Source organism: Lygodium microphyllum, chromosome 24 (genome assembly GCF_053477565.2).
Source record: "Lygodium microphyllum isolate KBCC chromosome 24, Lygodium_microphyllum_v1.1.10, whole genome shotgun sequence".
In the NCBI taxonomy this organism is placed as follows: Eukaryota; Viridiplantae; Streptophyta; class Polypodiopsida; order Schizaeales; family Lygodiaceae; genus Lygodium; species Lygodium microphyllum.
This window is the reverse complement of record NC_141158.1, coordinates 21860070-21871529: the sequence shown is the minus strand read 5'-3', so window position 1 is coordinate 21871529 and position 11460 is coordinate 21860070.

Genomic DNA, 11460 nt, shown 5'->3' with positions numbered 1-11460 from the left:
TTTTGCTTCCCCTCCTTCTTCTCCCTTCCTCCTCCCCCCCCTCCACCCTCCGCCAAGGCATTGCCCCCGGCCCGCGCACACTGTTCGCTGCCACCTGGGCTCTCAGCCCGCCGCCTGGTGCTGCCTCCACCCTGCGCCCTCCCTCCTCGACGTCCGCCTCCGCCTCCGCCGCCTGCGCTGCCTTCCCTGGGCCCCGCCGCCATACAACCTCCAACCCCCACCCCCCCCTTAGCCCCCCATTCCCACTCCCACTCCCACACCCCCCCCCCCCCCCCCCCCCCCCCCCCCCCCCCCCCCCTGCCCCCCAGGCACACTAGTAAGCACACACAAACCCCCCCTCTAAGCCCCCATTCCCACACACACACACAAACCCCCCTCCTAAGCCCCTTTTCCCACCCATCCCCCCTGCAGCACAGAACCCGCACCCTTAATTTTAAAAACAACACAAACACCCGCACCCCCTTCTAGGCACCCTATCACACGCAAGGTCTGCTCGTGGTGATTGTTCGCATGTGGGTCTGCCACACCATTTCTGCGTGTTCACGCGCGAGGACGCGCTTCCGCCTTGTCCGTGTGGTGGTGTGCTGCAGCCAGCCGTTCACACGCAGTCCTTATCAACTATTCACATGCAGCTGGGTACTGCCCTTTTAATTTAAAATCCCGAAAATCCCTAAAAATACATTTAAAATTTTAAAAATTCCTTAAAAAACAATTAAAAATAAAAAAATTACACAAACATTCCTAAAAATTTTCCAATATTTATGTAAATAATTGACATATTTTTCCAAACAAAAATAGTTTTTAAAAAATTACCAAAAATTCGAAAATTGAATTTTTTTTAAACCCATGAAAAAAAAGAAACAAAATTCCTTAAAAATTCATAAAAATGCCAAAATAATATCCTTTTTTTTTGAAAATTTTAAAAATTCTTTTGTACATTTTGCCAATATTTTCTCATTGAAAATGCTTTTCTTAATTGGCAAAAGTATTAATTGGAGCCAAAACCCTTTAAAAAAAAACAAAATTCAATTGAAAAAATCGTTTTTAATCCCACAAATGAGCTGAAAAAAATGAATTAAATCGGATCATCTTCTTTACACTTGATGCTCATGATTGGTTTGCTGAAATTTCATGTCCACATCACTTTTAAAAAAAACAAACAAACAAACAAACACATCAAAACATGCTTTAAAAAAAAAAAAAACAAACAATACAACCAAACCAAACTATTTAAAAAAACAAAAACAACCCACAAAACTAAACAATCATAATCTTAAATCCCAATCAATCCAAACCCCCAATATCTCCATTTTTTTTTCTTTGGTCATACGTCGCATTTGTTTTATTATTTCTTTTTTGTCAATGTGTTAGTTGTTTTTTCCGTTTTCCTGTACGACAGGACGACTAGTCTTAGTCGGCCTTTTGTCAATTTTGTGGATTATCGGTGGATTGCATCTCTCCCTTTTCGAGGCCGTCGTCTCAGACTTTGCAGACAGACGCACACATTGCCAGGTTTTTTCTATTTTTCCCTCTCTCACGTTGCACCATAACACACATTTAAATTGTAATTAAAATCCATTGACCGTTGCACATACACAAAATTAATAGACTGCACTTCATAAAATTGTAATAAAACGAATCTGAACGTTAATTGTAAAAGGAACCTCGCCGTTGCACGAGCACCTTTGCACCATAACCCACTTAATTTTTGTAAATTAAAACCCATTCACCAATGCACATGCACACGCGTTACAGACACCTTTCACTTGTAATAAAATGAACCCCCCCGAAGTCACGCATACATGTACTCAAGTGCCACAGATCATGTAATTATAACAATGAACTGCATTAGTAGAGACCCAGTCAAGTAAAGTCATGTCAAGTCTGAGAGGGGCTGGGCTACGTTTCCGACTCACCATGCATTAACGGATTAAACATTAATAATGAACTATGCTTAATTGATTATTTAAACAAAATGAGTCGTTAGTTTCACCCATCCACTTCACCACACTGTAGGACCCTGAACGTTTACAGGGATTGGGTTTTCTTGGTCAAAGATGTCGGTCATATCTATTCATGTCTATTTTACTAGTCTGAGTCTGTGATTATGTTTGGAGTTTGGTCAGTGTCTGGGTTACGGTATGTGTGACACTTTTGTTTTATTTTGTGTGCTTGATTAACGGCGTTTTGGGTGCATGTTTGTACTACATATTCACCAAGCTTTCGGCCGCATATGTGCGTAGGTCATGTTGAATTTTCGGTAGGATGTGGTTTGCTTGGGGTGGTTTAGTCCAGTCAGTCTTGTCCTAAATCTTTCTCTTGTCGATGGTCTCAGTGGTGGTTTTGTTTGTGGGTTTTGCAGGTTTTCTCTTTGATTCCTGGTTTGTGAGTGTGGTTTTTGCTATAGTCTGAATTGCATCATCATCTTCTTCTTCCCCTCCGATTGTGGTACAGCATGTTCCCCTCGCAGTCCATGATTATTCTCTCCGTCTAGAGGTGGATTGCATCCGACGTGCAGGCCTCAAACCATTTGTTGCCCTCACATTGCCGTCGGTAGATGAGAAACTTTGTTACTCCTTCTTGGCTTCTTATAAAAACCAGTCTGGCCTGGTTTATAACCGTACCTTCTGCTTATCTATAGCTAATATCCATGAAGCGCTATGCTTGCCCCATTCTGCTTTCTTTGTGCCCAGCGGTAACCAGTTACTTACTGCTGAAGAGATAGTTACGCTCTTGAAGAAGGAAACTTCTACCCCCTTGCTTCTCAATCAACTTATTAACAGTTCAGGGGTCTCTATTGCTCCTATCTCTTCTCCAGTATGGAAGCAGTTATGTCAGTTCCTCCAGGACCCGAGTAAGTCAGCTTCTAAGTATCTTTCCAAGGAACTGTTCACAACTTTTGTGAAAATCCTAGAGGGTGTTAAGTTTAACTGGGCAAGCTTCTTACTCTCCAAGATGGATCAACATTTCCAGCGTGTACGGAAGGGTCAGATCATTAATGTTTCCTATGGTGCTTTCTTACATCGCATTATCACTTTTGCACCTCCTCCTGGTGGTGTGCCAGTGCCTGATTCTGTTCCTTTACCATTGCAACCTCCACCATTAGTCCCTTCCCCTCCACCTATGCAACCAAATTCAGAAGATGAGGAGTCCCCTGTTATATTTTCTCGCAAGAAACGCCTTCGTACAAAGGGACCTTCCAGTCCTCTTGTACTTGCTTCCCCTGTACCCGCACCTGTTCCTACTGTGTCTAGTAGTGCCCTTCCTTCTTTCCTCTCCTGTCCTAATTTATTTTCAGCCCAAAAGGAAGGACAAATTGATCAGCAGATGCCTTCATCCTTACATACTATATTATCTGGACCTATGCTTTCACAGCTAGTTTCAAATGTCCAGTCTACTCTAGAAACCTCCCTTACCTCTTGTCTTCAGTCAATGTATACCAGTGTTTGTACTTCCTTGCAAGACAAGGTGGATTCCTTGACTAGTCAGTTGACTAAGGCATTGGAGGATTTGTCTGTAGAAAGGGCTACACTCGGTGATATTAATACTCAAATGACTGCTGCCACATCCTTAATGGATTCCTAGAAGGCAACTATCCAAGAGTTAGAATTTAAGGTTGCTAAGTTGGAAGTGGAGAATGCATCCTTGCAGCTTGAGAAAAATTCTGCCCTTGAGAAAATGGTCACTTTGGTTAGTAAACTTGGTACTAGTGAAGGTCAGTTGCAGCACGTCCTTTTGGATCAAATATAATTAGCAGAGGTTTGCCCTGTACATCTCCTTAAGCAATGTGGATTTGGAACCTCCAGAGGATGGGTGTTAAATCTTTGGTCTGTGGGTCTCTTGAGAGCAGTTTTTGATGGATTTGTGGATGAGTTGGTTTCCCATGAGGTTCAGTTATTATCTTTCATGTATCTTGTCGGACATCTGCAAATTCCTGATGAAGAGGACTTGAATGTTTATGTGGGGGATGCCATCTTACAGACAGTCATGTATGTGCACTCAGTTGAGCTCCTGCTATAGCAGATAGTTTGAAGTATTATCATGAGCAAACGTCTTGGTGTAAGGGACATGCTTGGCATCCACCTTTGGAGGCTGACGCTTTGGAACCTCGTCGTCTTCGGAGTGTCTTCCATAAATCTGATATCCAGTCATTACAATCTCAATTGTTGAGCTTTATTGTGCTGATCATCCGTTATTTACCGATTCCTTTTTCTAGGACCTTAATTTCCGTTGTTCTATCTATCCTTTGGATCCTGGTGATCTCCTTTCTTATTCTCTTATGGCGTATTGTTTCCCTTTTTATATTTCTCTTCTTTCCTCAAGTCCTGATACCATTCCGCTTTTATCTTTTACTCCTTTTGGATTTCCTCATATCCCTGTTTTTACTATCTGTCCTTTTATTGCTGATCCTACATCATCACCTACCCCTTCTGACCCTCCACCTTCTGTTCCTCCTATTCCTTCTGTTTTCTCAGTGGATTCCCTTCGTACCTTTTTGTTGAATTCTCCATCTTTGCCATCTTCCTTATCCCTTCATTTGCCTTCCTTTTATGATTTATCTTATCCTCCTTTACAATGTTCTCCTCTTATTCCATTGCCCCCTTCATCTGATTATATCAATCTTCCTCCCCAGTCAGTGCTGGATACTCCAGGATATGACAGTGACATACTCCGTCGAAGACAATGGATGCTACATGATTGTGTGATAGGACCGGTATTTAACTGGCCTGTCATTCCAGGGTCGGGATACATCTGCAGCATGTTCGAACTCTTACCTTCATTTTGCCAAAGTGCATGCTACTTCTGAGGATACCACTGTTCGCCTTGCAGCTCATTTTTGTTGGTATCTTGCTTTCATGCATCAGCAATCAAAGCTGAATACTCGAAAGAGTATCCCTTAGTTGCTCATCAATCCAAATGTAGACGTGACTATTGCTCAGATGGATGTTCTGTACTACTTTGCATAGGCCTTCCCTACCAGGTTCCTCATTTTATTGGAAAGGATGTGTTGCGTACAGTTCCTCCAGAATGTGCCTCAGCATTTTGTTGATGAGAGTAAAGCTTTGGAGCGTTTAAAGCTTAGTATGCAGTTTAAGAAGAAATACCTTCATCCTACTTAGCAATGGAGATTTTTCCTCATTGTATCATTCCTCCTTTATTAATGGAAATTTTCTTTTTGCTCTCCACTTTTTGGGGATCCATGCCATTCAGATTATATTTGTATATGGGTATTTTTTGTATTGGGTGATGTTTTTTTTTCAATTGTGTGGAGCTGATGAAGATGAAGCTGTGAAGATTGATGCAGTTGGTTATCACATGGTTGCAGGATGCAGAACTCTTATATCCTTTAATAGTTTGAGTTATTTTGGTTTTTATAATATTGGAATGGTTTTTTTTTTGTGTTATTGGTTTTCCTTTCATATGTGTTTCAGATCCAGGTTATGAAGCTGATATATTGGGGTTGTGATCAAAGTGGGTGATTTATGCTGAATTGAAGATTCTTTTTAGCTGATCATAAAGCTTTTATTCTTCCATTTTCTTAGGTTGCAAGGACGCTTCCTTATTAAGTGTGGGGATATGTTGAGTGTGGAAATGATTGGTTTTTGGGTTGATTTTTTGTTGTTTTTGTTGTTGAATGGTTGTTTTTGGTGGTTGATTGTTTGAGTTTGAAGATGTTTTGAAGTGTTTGGAGTGGTTTGAGTATGTTTGAAAGGGTTTATGTTGGTTTTTGATGAAATATGTTGTTCTGAAGAGTTCTGTAATTCTCTCTGTATGGTTCTGTAAGGCCTGATTTTCTTCTGTTTTCTTCTGTTTTGTTCTATTTTGTTTCTGTTTTGGTAGTTGAGATGGTTGAATGGATGTTTTGAGAGATGACTGAAATGTGTTAAAAGGTTTATGAGAGATTGAATTGGTTTTGTTTTGGTTTTTATGATTTTTATGGGTTTTGTTGATCTTCTGTAAAGTTCTATAGCTTCTGTGCTTCTGTAACTCTGTAGTCCTGTTGCTCTGTTGTTCTGTGGTCTGTTCTGTTTGTTTCTATTGAGTGTTATGATGAATGTATGGATGTTTTGAGAAGTGTTCTTGTCTTAGGAAAAGGATGAATGGAAGCTCTATTCAAGTCAAAAGAAGTGAAGAAGTAGCTGATGAAGATTCACAGAAGGTTATAGAAGACAGTGATAGAAGACAGATCTCACATGACACTATGATGTCTCTGGTGACCCTTCATATCAGACATACCTTTTGGGAGGTGTATCCACGACCTAATGAGGATTATTGAGAGTGATTATTGAGTATTTTAGTGAGGATATGATGTATTATTGATGGAGAGAGAGAGAGAGAGAGAGAGAGAGAGTCAGAGATAGTCAATTATATCAAAACAGTGTGATTGTATGTGAGAGATTGAGAAAGAGAACTATGAAGATATTGAAGATGAATACTATGTGATTGATTTCCATTCAAAGATGGTGTATTTCTTTGTGTTATTTGTTATATTGATGGATTTTGTGAAGATGTTAGAGAGTATGATTGATTCTATCAAATCCGTGGGAGAAATCTACTATGATGCTGCGTGAAGAATTGTTGTTTTCTTTGTTTTGATGATCAAAAGAATGAAATAAAAGCTTGTTGATGTTACAAGATAGATTTTCTTGCAAGAGAATTCCCTTTTCCTTGGTGTTCTTCTTGGGGCTCTAGGGACGTTGATGCAACTCATGATGGTGTTGTACCTCTAACTAGAGAACAACGTGTGCACCATCTTGGCTTGGAGTTGGACTTCGAGATTCAGAATATTTGCCAAGCTGATGCCATCGTTGGTGTGGACCTTTACCTTGTCCATTCCTAGCAAGGCATATACATCTCTCTTCAGCCTCCTCTCTACTTTGTTTACCAAGCCCAATGCCTTTTCCACCAGCTTTGGGGTCAATTCAATCTTCACCTGACGAGTTTCCTCTCCCTCATGCATAGTTACGGTGCCATGGTTCATGTGGAAAGTCCTTAGGGAACTTTGCACAGTGGAAGTAGTCCAACCCCCTGGCTTACTGCTTCCATGTATTTCTGCAGATTGCATTGCTGGTGGATGATCTGCCTCTCACAACCCGTTCTTCAATGGCCATGTCTTCTAGGTTGAGGAACTTGAACTGGTTGAAGGCTCATGTTTCCACTGGAACTCCGTATTTTTCTTGTTCTTTTTTTGAAAAAGGAAATTTGCCGGCCTTTTCTTGGCATGCCATGATGGGTGCCTGTCATGAAGCCATATTCACCATTAGTGTTTTTCATAATAATTACAAGCAACAGGAAATGGCTACATACTTGCTGAACTGAAATGCTTGAGTGCAGAAGTAGACTTTTTCCTCCCATTAGTCTATTGATTTCAAATTTTATTGACATTTTCCTCAATCACAAGTTGTTGCATCCTACCCTTGCAATGTGTGCTTTTCCTTTATTTTTTTCCTTATGTGTTTGGTTTGATTCACCTTACCCCCTCCCCCTTCTGAAATGAGAAGAATCCTTTCTAGGATTAAAGGGTTAGAGGATGAAGGGTCTTCAGCACATAATCTTAGTGTTTTACTTTCGCATGAGCCAGGCGTAGAAATTTGGATTATATTCTAAATTAGCATAGTTATCCATATCGAAAGGGCGGATGCCTACATGTGTAATGTAAGTGAGGACATCGAGCTAGAAGTCACCGGAGTCCACTCGACTAGCAACATGTAACTCCTCCTCAATGAGGATGCAATCTAAATAAGGATGTCCCTTAATGTGTTCTTTGAGGGGTGGATTGTGGAGGGTATTCAACACCCTATATGAATTTGGAGCTACATAGGTTGGGTCATATTCCGATGCCTTGATTGCGCATCATTGCTCAGTGGTGGTCATTATTTGGCATCCCTCTAGCTCCCATTGCAGTCGTAGAGTGTATTATTTCCGCAAGAAGAAGGAGTCTGTGTTAGTAAGCTGTTTCAACCTCTTGAGTTCTTGGTTTGTGGCCATGATCGTGTTCTTGCTATATGATGTAATGAGACATAGTTTGATTGCTTGTTCCTTGGATATCTCAATTGCGATTAACTCATCCCTGCTTCGAAAGCCTTAACGAATGCAAATTCCCACTCCTCCCAAGAGCAAGGGAGTGTTCGTACTTCCATTGCTATAGGTTCTTCAAAGAGACCTAAGTCTAGTTGATTGTAGCTTTTAGCCAATGCCATGAAAGTAGCATCCAAGCGTCTTAGGCAATCAGCCAAGTCGTCCCTAGTATTTTCAGCTAAGTCTGCGGCCAAGGTTAGAATTGATCGTTGCTCATAAGAGGGTCTAAGCCCAGCAGCAGGTGGTTGAGGTTTGACAACACTAGAGAGTTCAACAGCTAATTGTCACAACTAGGTTTGCTCCTTACCTTATAGCTTAGCCTCATGTTCGATGGGTTGGGTTGTAGTTGCAGTTGTCATGCTACTAGATGCGTGTGATAGTTGAGGAGTATCATCAGCACGAGATTTGGGCATTGTATTAGTAACAGGCTACGATTTTGGGTGATAGAGTGGTTTAGGAATTGCTGACCTAGGTTTTAGCAATTCTATGGACTTGGTGGCCCACTTCTCTTGTGGTCTGAGTGTCTCCAACTCATAATTTTGTGTGGCCAAGCTCAAGGGTTTCGTTTGAGTAGCAGTTTTGGTTATATTGGCTTTAGCTAGCCAAATCCAAGGATTACCCTCATAGTAGCCTTGCGCTTGCAACAAGATTTTGAGGATCCATCACGATTTGACCGTGCATTGCTATTCACAGTTCCGTCTTGGCTTCCTAGTTTTTGACTGTGGGACCTTAGTGCTGTGAGGGCATGGGTGTCTGCCTCGAGATGGTACTCCTTGACGCTTAGGTACCCATTTGAACTGGGGTTTCTTGGCATCAGTGTTGGGTTTCAGCGGGTTGTCGGCTTTGAGGTTTGGCGGGTTGTGACGAGTCACGACCCCCCTCCTTAAGCTTGATGGTGGGGTTCTCTACCGGTGGCTTTGTGGACTTAGAAGGAGTGACACTGCCCTTGCTGAAAGATGCAACTATTTGGACATTGCCTATGGCTAGGCGGATACGTTGCAACTCATAGTCGACAGTACAACAAGCTTGCTTCTCGTCTTAACAATGATTTTGTGCTTGCATTCTTAATGTTGGGCAACACATAGAAGATTATTGGCATGCTTTCAAACTTGATAGAAATGAAAACGTTGCACTTTCCCAAAAGTGTATAAGGTTGGCCTCCATAAGGGTTGAGCTTAGCGTTAGTGGGCTGCAACTACGGTTTGCCAATTTGGGTCCAATGGTCATGGTTTAAGATATTAAAATCATCTCCCTCATCGATCAATGCGTTGATGGTACATGTGTGCTTAGCAGTGATCGTCATGCTTAGGTAAGTTGGTGCTACTGCTTCCTCATCCTCACCATCCATCTCAGTGATAGTGGCTCTTGTACGTGGATAGGGGGTGCTAGCATTGGGGGCTCATGTAATGGGTGTGTGGGAGGGAAGTACTTCTTTATGCGACTGCCATTGAAGAAGCATATGCCCTCACCTTCTAGGGTTTTGAGTTCTACGTTGCCAGTTTGCCTGATGGTTCGGACAACCTTAAAAGGTTCTAGCCCCCAAAACTTTAGCTTTTTCTTATGTCCTTTGACTGAGTACAACAGTACTAAGTGATCCTGTTCAAAGTTGCACTGCTTGACATGCTTGTCAAACCAATGTTTGCATCTTCCCTTTTTGCATATTAGCGCATGGCGAGAGGCCGGGTTTCTGATAAGAATTCGAGTTCAATGAAGCGTTCTGTCCATGGCTCCTTCCCATCCCATCTCTCTTGAAGGGCTATCCTGAGGCTTGGTACGAAGAATTCCAAGGGAAGGATTGCCTCTATACCATATGTCAATCTAAAGGGGGTCTGTTCTACAGTCATCTTGTAAGTTGTGCGCTAGGCCCACAAGGCCACCATCAGCTTGTTATCCCAATCACTACGTGAAGTAGAGATGACTTTGGTTAGGACATTTACTAAGATTTTATTTGTGAATTCAGCTTGACTGTTTGTGTGAGGGTAATAAGGCAAGGATTTTCGATGGATGATTAGGAAGGAGGACATGAGGTGAGCTATCACTTTGTTGATGAAGTGTGTGCCTTGGTCGCTAACTAGTTCGATGGGACAGTCGAAATGTGAGATCACTTGCTCCCATAGGAACTTAGTAGTGGTCCTAGTGCCATTCTTTTTTGTAGCTCGTGCTTCTGTCCATTTTGTCAGATAGTCAGTGGCCACAATGATATATTTGGCTTGTGAATACTGTGCCATAGGACTAATAGGTCCGATGAAGTTGATCCCCCATTTCTCGAAGGGTTGTCATGTGAGATAATTAGGGTTAGCTCCATGTGATCCTTACAAATTAGGACTTTAGTCCGTTGGCATTCATCACAATGCTTCACAAATCATGCCGCATCTCGAAAGAGGGTAGGCCACCACAGCTGGGACTGCAGCACTTTGCAGGTTGTCGCATCTTCATTGAAATGCCCTCTTGCAATTCTGCCGTGTGCTTTTGTCAATACTCATGCATCTTATTCTCACACATGCATCTGCACAATAACCCGTCTTACCCTAGCCTGTAAATTTGGCCTATTATCAACTGATAGGTTGGATCTTCAAGATGAGCCGCCTAAGTCGTAGGCAGGCTTTTTCTATTGATCGTTCCGGTAGTCTGTGCTGCTCAAGCACTTGAACTATGTCATTTGACCAATACGATGTCATGTCAGCTCTAAACAAATCTTTTTTGCTGGATAAGTGGAATAGATGTGTGTCTGGCAGTTCATTCACAATGCCTTGTCCAATCGCTTCTCCCTTGGGGTAGGGATATGAGATAGATGGTCAGTCATGTAATGCTACTTCCCTTTACGGACCACCACAACGGAGAAGTCAAAATCCAAAATTAGAAGAAGCCATCTAGTGATGTGTCCTATAGTGTATGGTTTGTTAACAAGATACAACAAGGCTTGATGGTCAACAAAGAAAGTAAAAGGCGTAGCCAAAAGATAATGTTGAAATTTATTTACGGTAAACACCATGGCCAATCCCTCTCTCTCTGTTTGAGTAATTTATTTCGGTCTCAATGAGTTGTCTAGTAGCAAAGCTCACTGTGTAATCCAGGTTGTGTTCACCAATTTGGCATAACACAGCTCCTACGGTGAATTTTGAAGCATCGATGTGCACATGAAACATGAGTGTCCAATTTGGGGCTCGTAGAATTGGTGCTATGGTCAGATCCTTTTTTAGTTTCTCATATGCACGTTGGCATTCCTCAGTCCATTCAAATATGATCAATATCTTGTATAGAGGTCTAGCAATCAATGCATAGCTCAACACAAACCGTCGATAATACCCTGTGTGTCCTAAGAAGCACTAAACACCCTTGAAATTAGTTGGGGGTGAAAGATCGACAATGACCTTGATCTTC